Source organism: Anolis sagrei, chromosome Y (assembly GCF_037176765.1).
Source record: "Anolis sagrei isolate rAnoSag1 chromosome Y, rAnoSag1.mat, whole genome shotgun sequence".
NCBI classification, from domain to species: Eukaryota; Metazoa; Chordata; class Lepidosauria; order Squamata; family Dactyloidae; genus Anolis; species Anolis sagrei.
The window spans coordinates 41,367,480-41,386,585 of record NC_090035.1 but is presented as its reverse complement, the minus strand read 5'-3'; the positions used below and the strand labels follow the sequence as shown (position 1 = coordinate 41,386,585).

At 43.5% G+C, this 19,106-nt stretch overlaps 1 long non-coding RNA gene across 2 annotated transcripts; it reads left to right on the top strand.

Annotated features, from left to right (window-relative positions):
• Positions 1-308: 308 nt before the first annotated feature.
• On the top strand, positions 309-18,359 carry LOC137095695 (uncharacterized). 2 transcript variants are annotated; one of them, XR_010908875.1, is made up of 4 exons: positions 309-491; positions 11,697-11,803; positions 12,883-13,013; positions 16,644-18,359. It is a non-coding gene; the product is annotated as an uncharacterized lncRNA (long non-coding RNA). The 2 variants fall into 2 exon arrangements; XR_010908876.1 differs by lacking the exon at positions 12,883-13,013.
• The last annotated feature ends 747 nt before the right edge of the window (positions 18,360-19,106 follow it).

Sequence of the window (19,106 nt, the reverse complement as noted above, 5' to 3'; positions counted from 1 at the left end):
AATCTTGACATTTGGGAGTTGTAGTAGCTGGGATTTTTAGTTCACCTACAATCACAGAGCATTCTGAACCCCACCAGCGATAGAATTGGGCCAAACCTTTTCAGAGTGGCGCCCATCGCTTGTTCTCGGCTGGGAATGGAGCAGGAGGCGCCTCGTGGCTGTGGAGCACAGAGAGCGCAGCAGAAGACCCTTGATGGCGAAGAGGGGGTGTGTGCTCTTGGCGGCGGAGGCTGGCTTCCCGGGAGGCTTCTCCCTCCCACACGGGAGGGAAGGAAGGGAGAAGGAATGGAGGGGAGGGAAGTAGGGAGGGGAAGGGGAGAGAAAGGAAAGAAGGAGGGAAGGAGAAACCTGGCCCGGCGCAACCCCGGCCGAAGCCGCTCCGGGGGGAGAGAGAGAAATGCCACTGACGCAGGCGGCGAGGGGCTTTGCACGAGGCCTGGCCAGGCCGCGCTGGCCGGATAAATGCCCTCAGTGGGCCACATCTGGCTGCGGTGAGGCTTTTGACGAAGCTTTTGAGTTGGAAAGACTTGAAAGTTTGCTTACTTCCTGTTTTTGTTCTGTTTTAATTGGTCCTAATGAAGAGTCTGTACTGCTGTTGCTTATTAACTCATGTATTCTGGAGGCTGGTTGGGGCTGTATTGGTCTGCGACAGGCTTCTCTCTAAAAGTGCTGTCATTAATGTATAAGCATTATGATTAATATTGGATGACTTCCCTTTGTTTAATATGGAATGAGCAGAGAACAGTGTTGAAATCCAATTCACCATTTGAATGCCATTTGACCAGCTCCCAATCCTTCTCCATTATTAGCTCAACCATGGAGGGAAAACGATTAATTTTTTTCCAGTCATTGATGCTGTCATTCTTATAAAGGAATGCAAGATGTCAGAATATAGCATTGTCTAACAGTGGTCTGTGCAAAATATATCTTTGCTGGTCTATGCAAAATATATCTGAGTCAATATAAGGTAGTATTTCTGTCCCTATGTGGACAGATATCTGTCCACAAGGATAGGCTCCTAGCAGTCCTACATATATTTTGAACTGCTTTTCCCAGAATTGGTCATCATTGTTTAGGATTACTTAGATTTGCCATTCATCCCTCTTAGGCAATCCCTCATGGCCCATGAGTCTGATTGTCTTCAAGGGATAGAGTCTTCATGATAGGTATGTGAGTATGGAGACCTATTCTGGGTTTGCATGGTCTTTCTTTCACAATGAGGACATCAATTTCCAGATGAAAGGCGGTCCTGAAAAGGGTTTGTTTGGCTTGCTTCTTTCCCCATTTCTCCCTTTTGCCATCCATTTGTGTCTCTTTGGAATCCACAGCACTATTGGTAATAGCTGACTTCCTGTTAGACGCTTGAGCGCTAGGACTTCCCAGTTCTCAGTATAGATGCCACATTTTTTAAAGTTAGCTTTAAGGCCACCTTTCCGTCCCTTTTGTTGTCCATTGACATTCTGTTTTCTGTTCTTGAGCTGAGAGTAGAGTAACTGCTTTGAGAGATGGGGATCTTTGGGCATTCGGAAAATGTGGCATTTGGTCTAGCATAGTTGATGGTAGATCATCGCTATAGTTCTGGTGATCTTTGCTTCTTCTAGAATGCTGACATTTGTCTGTCTATCTTTCCAAGAGATTGCAGGATTTTTCAGAGGCAACACTGTTGGAATCTTTCCAGAAGTCTAGAGTGGTGTTTGTAGACCAGGGTCTTCAAACTTTTTAAAGTGGGGGGGGGGGGGGAGCGGTTCACAGTTCCTTGGATTGTTGGGGGGACCAAACTATAATTTGGGGGGGGGGGGGGGACCAACTGATTCTTATACACACTGCACATATATGTAATGCAAAACAAAAAATCATTGAAAGACAAAACAATATTAAAACTGAAGAACAATTTTCACCAACATCAACTTACCCATCTTTCAATGGGAAGTATGGGCCTTGGATGATAAAATAGTCAACTTAATTAGTGTAAAGTTTAGCGCAGGGGCCAGGTAAATGACCTTGGAAGGTCGCATCCAGCCACGGGCCTTAGTTTGGGAACCCCTGTTGTACACGGTCCATGTTTTGCAGACGAAAAACAGAGTTAGAAGGACAGTAGATTTACAAACAAGCATCTTGGTGTCCTTACAAATGTCCCAACCCTCAAACACTCTCTGCTTCATTCAGCCACATCTGTTGGAACTCACAGCTTCCATCCCTTGCTTTGGAAGTATTTCGTTGTCAAGCTCTTTCTTTAGGGTTTTACGTTCTCAAGTACAGCAACATTCCTGTTGTTGCCTCAGTTGTTTGCCACAGCTCCAGATAATTTATGAATGGTTAAACAACAGTGCACTTATCCAGAATTGGGCAGGGAGGTAGTTTACTTCCTGATGTTGTGAAAATTAGCAATGTATTTCTACTGTCCTGTTTTTAAACTAGTGAACCTATCCACTAAAGGACCTGTCTGCATCTCATCATGCCCCAGTTTCGCTCAGGAGTCTTTGTGTGGCGTGTACGTAGTTTTCCAAACCACACATTTGCCAGGGTGTCCATGGCTACACTAATAGCATCTTAATAGTATTCTATGATTAACAACTTCGGCCTGTAATAAGCCTTTCAACCAATGATAGGGTCAGTAATTATCCTAATGAGTCTGTAGTCTCAAATTAGTCAGCTGTTTTAGTGGTTTTATATTGGCTACCTTCCCGCTATCTGGTAAGAAACCTGATTTCCATGACACTATAAGTTTCAGAGCTGAGTGAGCTTAAATCTTAAATTCAGGTCAAACTCTCCCTTTTCTTGAAAGGGTCCCTGGCACATCATGGCTTAGCTTGGTGCTACGTAAAATGTCACCTTTTCTTCCAATTTTTGGTTTGACAGATTTGAAATTTTGACTTAAGAATGGTAAAACCTCCTAAGAAGAACTACCAGAGTTCCTTTTTAAGGGGATAAAGATTGGATGTGATTCTTAGTGGACATAAAGTGCAAAATTGGAGAAAAAGCTAATTAAATAAAAGGTTTTTCATTCCAGAATAATTGTCATGTCTAACAAGAGTGGCATTAATGTAGTTTCCTGATAATGATGAATGGGCTATTTCATCTAGCTGCAACCGAGGGATGCTGGATGTTGTCATCTGGCAAATACAATAACTGGAATAATAGATATAGGAACACATAATTTCTTCCTTATGCTGTATAGAGGTGAAAATAAGTTCTAAGATGCCTTGTGTCTCTGTTTATTTCATTCAGACATGTCTCTTAACAGAAAATTGTCTCTTTTAATATTTAATTTACTTTCCTGTGCTTCTGCTTATGAAATGATGGTATGCCATGGGATTGGGGTGGTATTATGGTTTCTTTACATTCCCCTTATTTTATTTTATTTTTGCCTAAGTTAGTATCCATGAGACAGAAGTTCTGCTGTGTTCTATTCCACTTTTCAGTTTTGTATGCCTGTTTCCTGTATTCGGTTCACAGCCAACTTCATGTTAGCCTTTTTGAAGTCCATTACTTTTCAGTGGATTGAAATACTCCCATCTCTTGTATAGTCTTGTGACCTTAATTTTTGACATTATTGATTTTTGGTCTTGAGTATCGTATTGTGCAGTCGCTTCCTTCTTATCGTTTGGTTAGACTCCAAAATGGTGGTTTGGAGTATGTGAACTCCCGTGTGGGAGGGAGAAGCAACATGAAAATATTAGTTTTAAATAATAGTTTTAATAATAATCGTTTTTAATAATAGTTTAGACATGCCTAGCTCTTTCAGCTGCTCCTCATAGGGCTTAAATCTCATAGGGCTTAAATCATAGGGCTAATAGTTTTAGTCCGCCCCCTCTCTATCCCTCCCTCCCTCTCCCACCCGCGCGGTCGCCTCCGTCTCGCGCGCGCAGCGCGCGCACAGCCAGAGATAGAGGCGGCACACATACCACTTTAAAGAGAGGGAGAGAGAAGAATCGGGTGGTTGCTCTGCTGCTGTTGCTGCGCCTCCTCCTGCGTTTCCTTTTCCCGGCGGGGGAGGCGATCGGGGGAGTCGGCGAGCGGCCTTGCCGCTGCTGCTGGGCAGGGGTCTTTCTCTTTCCTAGGGCGGCGGATGCCAGGGCCCCGCCGAGCGGGCACGCCGGACCACCCCTGCGCCGGGCCGGGCATGTGTGGGGTGTGCGCATGCCCAGGTGAGCCAGGAAAAGGGGGAAGAAGGGGGCGGGGGGAGCCAGGGGAGCGAGGGGAGGAAGCCAGGCCGGGAAGGGAGCTTGCTCGCTCAGTCTCTCTCTCTTGCCTGCCTTCCCTTCTCCTTGCCCCTGCTCGGGCCCCTTTGCAGCCAGGAGCCGAAATAATAACGAAACAATTACAAAACAATTACAAAATAGCTTTAAAAATTCATTTTTAAAATAATTGCTCCAGACTGATTCGTTATCGTTTTGTAATTCAAAAATTAACGAATTTTTTAACGAATTATGAATTAACGAAACGAATTGCCCAGCCCTACTGTGTGGCCCTTCAAATTGGTGTATCATTTGATGTGCCTTTCTTGCTTTTGGGCATGCTACAAACCTCCCCTTGCCTTCTTATCATAGAGCAACATAAACAAAGGAAACCCATGTGGTGACAGAATAAAACAACTCTGACAAGCAGTTTTGGATTGCTCATAGAGAAATTGGACTCTTCTGCTGATATAAATAAAAATCCTTGTGAGCAAGAATCCTGAATATTTGTACTTAACACAAATTTTGTGCTAACTGGCCATATGACTCAATACTAGAGCTGGGCGGTTTCGTTTCGTTAATTCGTAATTCGTTAATAATTCGTAAATTTTTTAAATTACAAAACGATAACGAACCATTCTGGAGCAATTTTTTTAAAAAACGAATTTTTAAACATGTTTTGTAAATGCTTCGTATTTCGTTATTGTATTCGTTTTGTTATTTTTCTGAGGTCGTTTCGTTATTATTTCCGCATGTCTGGGGCAAGTTTTTTGTTTAATTAGTGAAAAAAAAATTATAATATCACACCAACAGTCAACAACAGAGGGAGAGGGAAGCTTCAGAAGTTTTTGGAGGTTTTTTAGCGTATTTCGCGGTCGCGTCCGCCATTAACGAATCGATTCGTTATTGTTTCGGAAATCGATTCGTTAATGTTTTGTAATTTTTTTCACATTTACGAAATTTCGTAAATATCGAACTTTTTAAAAGGAAAATTTTGTAATTATTTTAAATAACGAAACGCAAAACCCCCCAAAAAACGAATCGATTTTAGAAACAATTTTTTCCGTTGTTACCCAGGCCTACTCAATACCTCAAAGGTTTTATTTTATCTTATGAGTGCTTTGTGTTGAATTTTCTATAAGACCACAGGGATGATAAGAGGCCATATGCAAGGTAGGATGTAGCTGTTGTTAGGTGTTTTCATGTTCTTCCTGGGCGTGATCCTAAGACAACCCCATCACAGATTTTCCTGGGGCTATGAGTGTGTGACTTGCCCAGGGTGGCTCAGTAGGTTTTGCACGGGCAAGCAGGGATTCGAGCTCTGCTCTCTAAGGCAGGCTATGAATATAACCAACAATAAACTTTCTTCATGATCTGTTTTTATCATTTTTTTCTTTGCATTGCATAGGAAATTGGAGGAAATGTAAGATGAGGGGCTAGAAATTTCATTTTTACCCGGCGTTATCAACTTACTGGAAGTTCTCTCAGTTTGTTGACAGTATTATCTGGTTGCTAGGATTTCTTCTGTATTTTGGTAGGCAACCATATCAAGCAGAACTCCTGACTGGGAATATATTTCCGAGTCACCTGGTGGCAACAGGGTCAAAGGATGGAGCTGGGGAAACCGGGGAAAATTGTCTTTGTGTGGTGTTCTGCCTGAGTTTTACCCAGTTTTAAATCAGTCTTTCTTTTATCCATTACATGTGATTGTGCCTATTGTACTTTTATTTTATATTGCTATGTTTCCATATGTTTTATGTAATTACGTTGTTGTTTATTGTTTGCTTTTTCGGTTTTATTTTATGTAATTGTTGTCTGGGCTTGGACTCATGTAAGCCACTCTGAGTCCCCATTGGGGAAATGGTGGCAGGGTATAAATAAAGATTATTATTATTATTATTATTACTACTATTATTATTATTCTTAAAGAAAATAGAGAATTTACTTACTCCCATCTCACAGGATTTCCTCCTACCAGCTCAACTATCTGCTTAGAGGAGACGAGGTATCGTCCTACACCATTTCTCTCCATGGTCTCCTGTGCTCTCCTTCCCATTCTGCTTACTCTTGAGGAGATAGGAGGCATTGTCCTTGAGGCAGACTTCCCTTCTCTGTGCTCCTCTCCTTTCTTCCCAATCCCATTATTTTCAATCATGGAAGTCAGAAACAAAGTTTAAAAGCTATTAGAAGCTCAGTTTTGAAAGCCAAGATTACTATGAAGGAGAAATGACAGGAAAAAGAAAGTGTGATACCTTGAAATGTTGATATTTCTAATGATTACATTAATTAAAAATATACCAAGCCAGGCTAATGAAGCAGGATTTTGGGAGAGAAATATTTATTTATTTATTTATTTGGTTTACTTTTACCCCGCCCTTCTCACCCTGAAGGGGACTCAAGGCGGCTTACACAACCAAGGCACAATTCGATGCCCGTAACATACCACAGCAGTAAAACAAAATAACGCAAATTAACAATCAGCAGCAATACATTACATCTATACTTGCTAAAACCAATAAAACCAATAAAAATTTCATACAAACCAATTACTCCTTATTGCTGGTCAATGTTCGCTATCTCTTAGTTCAGAGTTTCCTTCCACATTTATCAGTCCTGCTGGTCCTATTTGTCTGGTTGTCCTTACCTAGTTAGCAGATTGCCCGAAGGCTTGGTCCCACAACCACGTCTTTACCTTCCTCCTGAAGGACAGGAGTGATGTCAACGCCTTGATATCCACTGGGAGCGAGTTCCACAGGTGAGGGGCCACCACTAAGAAGGCCCTGCTCCTCGTCCCCACCAGCCTCACTTGGGAAAGCAGTGGAGTCGAGAGCAGGGCGCCCTCAGATGATCTTAAATTCCATGGTGGGACATAGAGGGAGATACATTCGGACAGGTACGCTGGACCAGAACCGTACAGGTCAAAACCAGCACCTTGAATTGGGCACGGAACTGAACCGGCAGCCAGTGGAGCTGACACAGCAGAGGGGTGGTGTGCTCTCTGTATGTCTCCCCGGTGAGCAGTCTGACTGCCGCTCACTGGACCAGTTGAAGTTTCTGAACCGTCTTCAAGGGCAACCCCACGTAGAGTGCGTTGCAGTAGTCTATTCAGGATGTAACAAGAGTGTGGACCACTGTGGCCAGATCAGACATCAACAGACGTCTGATAATGCTTGGTAGGATATCAATGCTTGGTAGGAGCCAACCCATAGGAATGCCGATTCCTCTATATTACTGAAGTGGTTCAACACAGGCAAATTTGACAAATCCCATTCCCCGTGTTTTCCTCTCTTACTCCTGTTTCTACATGAATTTTGAACTCAGACGATGTCTCCCCCCACAATAATCACATACAACAGTCTCTATGTGTCATTTACAGACTCTGTGATGCCTCTTCAGGGGACTGTTTTAGATGTGTTTGAAAAGGGGGGTGGATTTTGCATAATGAAATCCAACATAACTCTGTTGACTAACAATAGACTGCCTGAAATACTGAAGATTTGGAAATGGCTAGGTTCTAGCCTGGCTTTTGTGGTTGTCTGTTGATGTTATTTGCTGTTAAGTCATCTTCAATTTATGGCGACCATACGAATGAGAGTTCCCCAAATCCCCCGGTCATCAGGCTAATGACTTCTTTGCCTAAGTGTATCCACCTTTACTATGGTCATCCCCTTTTCCCTACTTGATTTTCTCCCTGTCAGCTTTCTTTGCTGTCCAGTTTGGAAGCTATTCTGAGAGATCTTGGGATTGACAAAGTACAAAAGGTGAAGGACGGATTTGTGATCAAAGGCAGCCATTAGATGTAGTCCCTCTTCTCCAGGCTCTTGGTTGCACCAATAGTACAGCTCGGGGCGTCGCAGGCTCATGAATCCTTTTGTCCTTCCATCATTATCAGCGATGGAAAAGCAGCCTTGATCATTCCTGATGATAGGAAGGAGGTAAAAGCTCACATTAACCTTTCAGCTTTTGGGTCCAGGGAGGAGTGGGTTGTGACTGAGGAATCATGCTTGCAATGAACAAACCTTCATCTTGCATCAGCAGTGAGGTGTTAACCATCTCTGTTTCCCTTGTTTAGATTTGCCTTAAATTATAGATTGCCTTGCTGAACTATAAATTAGTTCAGAGGTGTCTACAGCTGTAGGAAATAATAAATGTGGTGTAGGCTATATATTGCATTGTTTGTTTGAGGTAGACTCTACCATTTCCTTGTGTCTTCCATCTTCAAAAGAACTACCAAAACATGAGCCACCTGCAAAATGTGAACTAATTTTTGGATTGGTTCCATTGCAGGTCAACTCTGTGGATTATACTGGTGACTGGTGAAATGGATAAGTAAGAATTTGTGGAAGTGCCTTCATGAAAACTGGTAGGGAGAGATGTAGGACTTTGAGATCTCTGTGCCTCTAATGACCATTTTCGCGAATAAACTAGAGTTAACAATTTATATCTATATCATCAATCAATCAGTACATGGCAGAGGCATCTACTTACACAGACAACCTTCCGTCTCCAAAAACAGGCAATAGTTCCAAGTGCTGAGAAGCCTCCAAAGGCACTCCCTCAACTGACATTGCAGATTATAGTGAGTGCCATGAACATGTAGCCCAAACGCTGCCAATGTCTTCCCCAAACACAAACCACCCAAGGGACAATGTTATCCTAGATTTGACGTGTTTCCTCCACCACATGACAGGCAGGCATCCCAGGGTTCCTTGTGTGGAATTTACATGACCCCGCCCACTGCCTCTCCCTTAACCCTCTCCTTTCTTTTGGCACACAACAAACACACAGCAACTGAACAGACTGGAGGGGTTTGTGTGACTGACTCAACAGGATGGAAGTTGTAGTTCACTCAGCATCAAAGCAGAGCACTGTGACCCCTTTCGATAATGTACCCTGGCCACATTTGGCACGCAGAACTCCCATTACCAAGTTTGGGGAAATTGACCTTGATTTATAGGAGTTGTAGTTCACTTACATGCAGAGAGCATTGTGAACCCAGCCAATAACAGATCTGGACCAAAGTTGGCACACAGACCCAACATGGCCAACTGTGCATATTGGCAGGGTTTGGGCATGATTGCCCTGGAAATCTGGGAGTTGTAGTTCACCCTTATCCTGAGAGCACTGAACCCAGCCGATGACGGATCTAGACCAAATTTAGCACACAGAACCAACATGAGCAACTGTGATTGCTGGGCTTGTGGGTGATTGTCCTGGGAATCTGGGAGTTGGAATTCACCCTTATCTAGATATCACTGAACCCAGCTGATACTGGATCTCAGTCACAGCGCACAGGCCCAACATGGCCAACTTTCAATAATGGCAGGGTTTGGGAAGATTGAATCACGATTCTGGGAATTGTAGTTCACCCACATCCTTATGCATTTTCTATTGGGAACATTCATAAGAAACAAAAGACTGGCTTTTTCTAATAAATAGCATTAGACATTACCAAACTGATATTATCAAACTTCAAAAAACAAACACCACCGGGTCCTCAAGCTGGTACGTATATTGTTGTAACATATGAGGAAGTAGAATCAGTGAATGCTTATATTACGATATTTGTATTATCTCAGTCTCAAACGCGCTACAGTATCCTTTTGCTTGGTGCCAGCAATATTATTGTTGCCTTTTGGGCTATTTATTTATTTATTTATTTATTTGGAGTGTGATTTTCTTTTTCCAGGTGGATATCTGAAAAGTCCAGTGTTTCATATTTGCCTTCTCTTGACCACTGAATGTCTGTTTGCAAAGCTGGCATGAGGTGGAATATATGTGTACAAAGTGAGAGTGTGTCAGGGAGTTGTTTTCACTGTCAAATGTTTAAAAACCCTGTTTTGAAGCCACAGTTTTTGAATTAAAAGATGATCCCAGAATTGAGAGCTCTCATATAGTATTGAGAATGTTTAAACTTCTGTGACTTTTTCCAAGAAAAGTCACAATGAATGTGTTGGACCACAGGGCTCCTTTGTTGTTTCTGCTGTAAGAGCCAACACAGCCATTCCTCTGGAATTTTTCTCACCTGAGAAAGCATTTCTCATGCCAACTTTGTCGCTGTTTCAGAGCTGGAGGGAGGCCTCCATATTTGGATGGGAAAAAGCAGGCGCCAGGAGAAAATGTCCTCCTCCATTGTTTGAGCTGAAAAGAATAGAAAGGCAAAACAAAACAGTCCCGTCTGTAGCCCACTCTGCTCAGCCGCTTTTGGCATAATGTGGGTCTAGGGCTTTTAATCTGTTTTGTGCTGAGCCCTATTGTGAGTGCTGGCTAATTTGCACTTTGCGTTCAACATGAAAAATGCCATTCGGCATACTGTGGAAAATGACAGATAAAGCGTTATTGAAGGAAAATACTTAGGAGTTGAGAGAGGGGAAAGGTCTAATTTTGCTTGCTTTGTCTAATTATTTCTTGGTACTGTACTTTTTGTACTGCCCCTCATCTCCAAAGCAATAAGCGTTGGAATCACAAGGTCTTGATTTTTTTAAAAACTGAGGATTTTCTCAGTTCTCTAAACTCTAGTGCTGTTTCCAAAATGCTTTGAAGAACTCTGTGCCACCTATCTTTGTGCTCCATGTTTCTGTCCCAATGACCCTGTCTGCTCTTCTCTCGCCGGGCCATCTATTTCCTGTCAACATCACAAAGCCGTTCTTTTTGTCCTTGGGCTCTTCTGAGGCTTTTCTTATCACAACTGATCAGAACAAGGGTCTTCATCTTCATTCAGTGGATTTTATTCTGTCTGGCACAGTGAAAATTCTTATGCCGTTCTGACTGATGCCTCCCTAATCTTGCTCTTTTAAGACAACTTTTTCTCTCTCTGCAAGGGGCACCACAAATCTATGCAGCATGCATATATATATCTATATCTCTCTAACAATATGAACACAGGAGGGGGAAAGGGGGCAATGAGTTACATAAACGTTCTGTATTTTCCCGCTCATCAGAAAACATTTGGAAGATTTTCAGTCAGCTTTAGCGAAATGGGTTTCTGTGGTTATGGGACTTGCTGTGCCTGGCATCAGCATCCCTATTTTTTGGGGGGGCTTCAGATTAACTAGAAACCTTTCTAGCTTTTTACTTTATGAGCCTGGAGATGAGGCAGTCCATTTGCCACCAGCAACTGCGGCGTCCTGATAGAATAGTTTTCTCAAATGGAAGTCCATTCTTCAGAACTAATGGAATGCAGTTTGTGTGACCAGATTATAAAAATGCCATTCTTAATCTGGAATGTTCTGCATTGCATTCCCTACTCTGAATATTTTAGCAGTCATTTTAAACACTGGAGTAAATTCCTAGTCCTCATGTTTTTATTTGGGGTGGGGAAGAAAAAAACCTAAGAGGAGGTTTTTGAGAGGAGCTTGAACATCTTGCATGGATTAGATAGGATGCCTTTGCATGCCTTTTCCTTTGTTTAGTAGTCCACCTCCATGCCTCTCACTGGGGGTGGACCACTAAGACACTGATGCTTGGTACACTGTAAACATAAATATATGTTAATTTTTCACTTTCTGTATCCTGCAGGCGTGAGCAGTTGAATCCTTCATTGGTATATGTGCGGTAACAACATGTCTGTCCCCCTCCTTGCTGATGCCGTGACCATTTCAGGAGCAGAGCGGGAGACTGCAGCGGTAAGGCCTCCTTCCTTAGGTTTGCCATCTGTCAGGATCCAGGAAGATTACGGGAATTAACGGTGTCTCTCCCTCTCTCCCCTTCCCACCATGTCCCTCTGCCCTGCCGCTACATGCAAAGGGGGTAGTGATGGCAGAGGCAGAAATGTTCGTTTGAAACCAACTTTGGCGGGTGGGGGGATGTATTGAGAAGTGATCAAACCATGGCATTGTTCCTTGCCAGTAAATCCAACAAATGTTGTTTGTGTGCACACAAAGAGCTCCATTTCCTCTGGCAGGTAATTATTGGTCCAAATTGTGTCGGCCACAAAGCTGATTCTCCTGGACTAACAAGGTAATACATAGCCCAGGCTTGCTTTCCTCCTCCTGATGCAGAGGCAGAGCCTGGCGGCCTGCTGCTGGCTCTGCAGAAATAGCACTTGACGCCTCCCTTGTGGGGCTTCAGAGCCCCGTTAATCCCCTGCCTCCTTGCTGGCCCTGGATGTTTTCAGACCATCAGTTAGTCCCAGTTGTTTATTCTTTGTGTCTGCATGAACTTGGCCCGGCCTTAGTTTTATTGTGCTATGGTGTACTGTTATTAATGTTTACTGTTATTGCTTTAATGTTTTGATTTGCTTTATGGTTTATGTGTATTGTTGTATTGTTTTATTGAGGCCTTGGCCTTTGTAAGTCACATCGAGTCCTTCAGGAGATGTTAGCGGGGTACAAATAAAGATAATAATAATAATAATAATAATAATAATAATAACTTATCTGCCCCACTTCACAGGATCCAAACTCTACACAGAGACTGCATTACAGGAGGCACACCTGCTTGCCTAGATAAGACTAAGTCACATCATTTTTCAAGAATTTGGTCTCCCAAACAGCCAGAGATGGGAAGTGAGGCATAGATGCAGTATTAGCAAGCAGACTCACGCATTTATTGTGATCTGACTGTTTTTAAATCTCTGCTAACACATGAGTTTGGGTTTATTCCTAAGGACTAATAGCTTGTCCTTTTAGAAAAAACAACAACAAAGATATGTATTTTATTCTGCAATCTGTACTACGTTATAATTTTTGTACCTCTTAAACAGATTCTTGCTCTCCTGACTTTTGCTAGTCAAGTTTCAAACTCAGCATTCAGAAGCTTCCTGTTCCAGAACTGGAAAACCCCAGCACTTGTTCTGGGCTGCAATGCAAATGCAGACACGGACTAAATTTTTAGGTGTGTTTTGACTCTACTCTTTCCCCCCTTTTTAAAGGAAAGATAGATATGTGGAGATTTGTCAATTGTAAATACGTCTGAGCTGTAGGAAATGTGCAAGATTTGTGAGATGTTAGCATTGCATGAATCTGATTTTTTTTTTTTGCATGTCTAAAAAATTGTAAGCATCATAAGATTTCCTTTTAAATGTTTCTCTTAATATATAGTGGGTCCACCGAGTGCAGATTGTCAAGTCCATTGTTACTAAATGGCAACAACATGAACACAGAAATGCTAAATTATTTATTAAATAACGTGGGGAATGATAATCTGCATTGTTTGTATCTACACAAAGTGTTTAAATGGAACACCCCCCCCCCCCCCCCAGATACAGTGGACTCACTATCTACTAAAGTTAAAGAAGAGCCTATGCTCTTTTCAGAGAAATTTGGCCCAAAATTGTGCAGCTATTCTGACATTGGATTATGGGATTGAAGAGTGGGGTGGCTCAAGGTGAAAAATGTGCAGGTTTGTATTTCTGCGGCCGTGAGGCCTTGGAACTTGCATTTATTCTTCGTGTCCTCTGTGAAATGTGCACCTATGGGTTTTCCTGTGCGCCTGTGCAGCAATCTGGAACATTCTAAAAATTTAATGAATTTTAATGATTTTTTTGAGACAATATAGGCCCCACCCATCCCTGCCCCCTAGTATATAGGCCGGAGGCATGGCTTGGCCGGTAGTTCCTTTTTTCGCCCCAAACTAGCAGCATCTAAGAACAACTCTCTCTTGTGCCTATTGGACTTAGGATTCCCCATATCGATTGCCTACCTTCTCCAATCCTGACCACGGACCGGCTGACGATTCTTCTTTCAGACAGGCTAGAATGTCCTCCCTTTATTTTAAAAACTGCTCAGTGGAGTTAGCCTCCCAGAAGCTGATAGGCATACTAAATGCTTCCTTTGTTTGGGAGAGTCCCATAATTTACAAACCTGTGAAATATGCCTGAGCTTCACTACCAGAGCTCGAAAAGGCAGGGAAGCCAGACTAAAAGCCCTCCTATATGAGCGCGCTTTAGCTCCCCAACCGGTTCCCGTTCCCAGCCAATCCTCTCCCTTACAACAATTTCCTCAGCCTCCCTCCCCACGTGTTGGGGATAGGCGTGACTCTCCCTTGGCAAGCGCTTCCCCAGCGGAGCCACCAAAAAAGAAACAAAAAACCTCCAAACAGACCACGAGTTCTTCAAAATCTAAAGAAAAATCAAATACAGTAAAAGGGACGGCAACTCACTGGCGATCAGCCCTTGAGCCCCCCCTGCACTGGAACCGATGCCCCAACCTCATGGTTCCACGCTCCAGCTCCAGGAGCCTCTGCCTACCTTACTTGAAATGGAGGATCCCCCTCAACTCCCCCCGCTCAAACTCCTTGACCCTCATATTATGTTGGAAGCACATTCTACGGCTGATCCTTCAGTCTCTCCTCCTCCCCTTCCCCCCTCCCAATCCTCCCCGCCTCCTTCTCCAGACATGCCTGAGTCCCCGGTACCACAGGAGACTCCTCCCCCCGCTCAACCCAGGCCTCCTGCGCAGTCTTCCCGACGGCGCCATCGCTCCCCATCCCCTGAGCAGGATGACTCTCCAAGTCCTTCTCCTCACCCCACCAAAAGGACCCGCTCTCTTTCCCCAGAGCACTACTACCCTTACCAAGAATATCCTTACCATCTTTATCCCCCCCACCTTATCCCATTTACCCTCCTCCATTTTACCAGAGGATTCAATGCCCCCCACCCACCTGACCCTAGATACCCGCAGCCACCCGTGCACCTCCCACTGCTACACTCTCTCAGCCCCCAGAACAACATACTGATCCAAATCCCCAACCACTCCCCTTGGATCCACCCCTCTCGCCTCAACTAGACTCAGAAACTATTGATTTGGAATCCACAGATGATACTCCTATCCCTCAGAACCCTCACCCAGACCCTGACCCTTCCCCTCAGCAATTAAAAGACTTCAAAAAATTCTCAGCCCTCTTAATACGACTCTCCAGAGCCTTGAATCTCTCTAAACCTGAACCAACAGATACAGTTTCAGACACATGTTTCACATCAGTAGAACAACCACTTGCATCCACTGTGTTGCCCACTTTGCCTTATTTACTTAAAATTCTTAAAAATACAGGAGTTGCTCCAGCTATGGTTCCAGCAACCCAAAAGAACAGAAAACTTATACCGTATTGATCTTTCCTCAGCTTCATGGCTATCTAAGATGTCTAAAGCAAACTCTGTAGTAACTGATGCCCAACCATAACCTGTACAATGGAACCAATCTTCCCCCTCTGACAAAGAAGGGGGAAAATTGGATGCTATGGCAAGGAAATTTTATTCCTCAACATGCCTTTTTGCACGCATGGCTCATTATGGAGTTTATATGAGTGTTTACCAAACCTTCTTATGGGATAAAATTTCTCCCTATTTGGACTTACTACCTCCATCTGAACAACCCCTAGCTAAAGCTTTTAAACAAGAAGCTTTACTCCTATCACGCCTACAAAAAGATCTAGCAAAGCATACAGCTGATACTTCAGGCAAGCTTATAGCAGGCTCAGTGGCCCTACGCAGACATGCGTGGCTCAGGGCTGCCATTCTTTCAGAGTCCCAGAGAACCCTCATCGAAGCAGGATTGTTTAATCCTGAAACTGATTCACAACTAGAACACCCACACAAGATGAAACAAACAGTCTATAAGTATGACCAACAACCTTACACCTACCAACGCCAACATTGGGGCCCCTATTACTATCGACCCCAGTACTACAACAGACCGTTCAACACCTCCTCCTATAGAGGACGACAAAGACCATATGCTCCATCTGCAGCTGCAAGGCGTCCCCAGCTTCCCTCCAGAGGTCAGTACCATGGTACCAGACCCACAAACAACAACAAACATTGTTTTTAGCACAACCTCCCCCTCCCTCCTCCTTCCCCTAACCACCACTCAACTTCTCACATACCTAGACAGACTACATCACTTTCTACCAAGTTGGCAGTCTCACTATAGACACCTGGGTACTGGATATCATCGACAGGGGATATGCAATAGAATTTGACACTTATTCCCCTGTAGGGCATGTCCTCCTTACTCAACCTTCCCATGCTGTCTGGGAACAAGTAAATTCTCTACTTCACAAAGGAGCTATCTCTCCCACCCCCTGCCAAGAAGCTAACTCCTGCTTCTTCTCCCGATATTTTTTGGTAGACAAAAGAGATGAGGGATTACGCCCCATCCTTGATCTTTGCAAACTCAACACCTTCATCACTCCATGCAAATTCTGCATGGTAACTCTCCCTAACATACTTCCTTTTCATTCCAGAGGGAGCATGGCTGGCAAGGGTGGATTTGAAAGATGCTTACTTTTACATCACACCGTAGATTTCTCACCTTTGCAATACAACACAATCTTTTTTCATTCACCTCCCTTCCCTTTGGCTTATCAATGGCTCCCAGGGTGTTTACAAAATGCATGGCAGTTATAGCTGCACACCTCCGCCAACAAGGGATTACGGTCTTCCCGTATCTCGACGATTGGTTATTGTGTTCTTCCTCCAAATCTCAGTTGAATAGTGACACTCATTACACCTTATCTCTCTTACAGGATCTCGGTCTGGTCATAAACCAAGAAAAATCCCTTCTCTGACCTACACAGCACATCCAGTTCATAGGAGCCATCATAGACTCTACACTACAAAGAGCCTTCCTTCCAGAAGACCGATTCCTCAACCTCTGACAAGCCATTCTCGACCTCCAACGATCCCAGCAAGCCTCAGCCTGGGCTATCCAATCTATTCTTGGTCATATGTCTTTTATCACAAAAGTCACTCCATACGCCTGTCTCCGGATGAAATCCCTCCAAAACTGGTTCATCAGATTATTCAATCCCCTCCGTGATTCTCAGTCGCGAATCCTGTATCCACCTCTCAGTGTCCTTCAATCCCTCACATGGTGGACAAAGCAGTACAATGTTCAATCGGGAATGCCATTCTACCAACCCCGTCCCTCCATGTCCCTTACAACAGATGCCTCCAACTCGGGTTGGGGCGCACACCTCAAGGGCTTCAAAGTCAGCAGCCACTGGTCCCCTCAGGACCTCTGTTTTCACATCAATCAATAAAAACTTTATTATAGTCCATGACCAGCACAAAGTGTATATACAAATCCTGATCACAATATTGAGACCCAGTCCCGTACATTCACATCAAACCCAAAGGGTTATAGACTTCAAACTCCAACAAATTCTGAAATCTAAGCTAAAACCAATGCAAGAAGTTAACTCAACCCACAAGATCATCTGATGCAGTCTAAAGAGAGATAGTGAGGATGGCACCGGGAAGGGGGGGGGAATATCCAACCCTATAAATATTAGTCTATATCTGATTTCCCATCTATATTCCAGAAGAAGCTTAGGTTTTTTAACCCTCAATCATTATCCGCCAAATTTTAATTGCAGCCATGCAGAACTTAGCGACGTTGTACGTCACAGCCAAGTCTGTGTCTGAGAGCAGCACATCTACATAGAATTGTCCAGAGCGTCCTGGATATTTAATTGTCCATGGTAAGATGAGACGAGATCGAATGTCTCTATAAAACAGGCACTGCAAAAGCACGTGATCTGTTGTTTCTATGTGACCTGAGTCACAGGGGCATAGCCTCTCAGAATATGGGGTTTTCTGGTAACGACCTTCCAGTACGGCGGAAGGAAGCGCATGGCATCGTGCCAAGGTGAAGGCTCTCCGGTGGCTGGCTACCTCCAACACGGTAAGATATTCCATAGGGGAGGTACAGTCCCTGTTGTCTGCACCAGTAATAAAGAATGGGGCACTAGATAGCTCTGTTTGGCGCTCAATGTCTATTATTTGTTGTTTAATCTGGGATTTGGCTTGGTCATATCCCATTCTGGTTAGTAGTTCTGGGGATAGACCCAGAGATGCAATTTTGCCTAGTATCTCCCTTTGCTAACTGGATTGAAAGTTGTCCTTCATAATGAGAAGTGCAAGGCCCAGTGGAGAGAGGAATAGTCTGAGACAGTAATTCAATATTACCACCCACACCCTGGCCTCAACTCTCAAGGAGCCAGTCTCCAGGCGTAGGGTGACATTGGAGACACACCTTGGTACCTGGAGAGCTGATCTTAAGAAATTGGACTGAATAGTCTCGTGGGGTGAAGTCAGAAAAGGGACCAATCTGAGTGAGGTCTCAAATATGTCATCCATTTCTCCTCACTGACCTGAAAATCTTTACAACATCTTTCGAATGATATAAGGAACTTTTCTTCATCATCGCCCTTATTAAACCTTGGGAATCTCTTTAAAAACATGTCTGTTGCCTCAGCTCTAGAGTTCCCTTCTTGGTTACTGATATGTGGTTGAGATAAAGTTAACCTCTGTCTTTCCAACTCTATCTCCATTTTCCGTAATTCTCTTTCTTGTTCCTCAGCCTGACTAGCTTTTTCTAATTCCAACTTCTTCAATTCTCTTTCTTTCTCCAATTCTAACCTCTTCAATTCCCTTTCTTCAGCCTGTCGTCTCTCCTCCATTCTTAACTTTTTCATCTCTATTCTATACTTGTAAGTCATCTCTGACAGTCATTTGTTCTTGTTCATGTTCATGTTCAGAATCTGAACTTTCTTCTTGGTATTCCTCTGCTTCTTCAGCCATCTTCTTCTGTCGTCTGGTAGCCATTTTTGTAAAAAATTTAACTCACGATTTACTTTTCTGAGCGATCTTAAGGCACTAAACTTCGATGTTACACGTATCCCACGCTAGCCGCCAATTTGTAAAGTCTTAGGAGAGAGGAGGGACGATTTATTATTTATTACTCTTAATGGTGCCACCAATGTGTGATGTGAGGTATTATTGGGAGATATGGCACACTGGACACAGAATTAATGGAGATGAGGCAGTCTTCAAACAAAAGAGAACAAGTTTATTTTGAACAAAGCGTATGGTTGCAGGCTGTTGATAAACTTGGAAATACTTTGAGAACTTTACATGTAACTTGGTTGCAATACAGTTCACACTTCTGGATGTTACAACTTGTAATTGACTTTTACTGTGGTGAA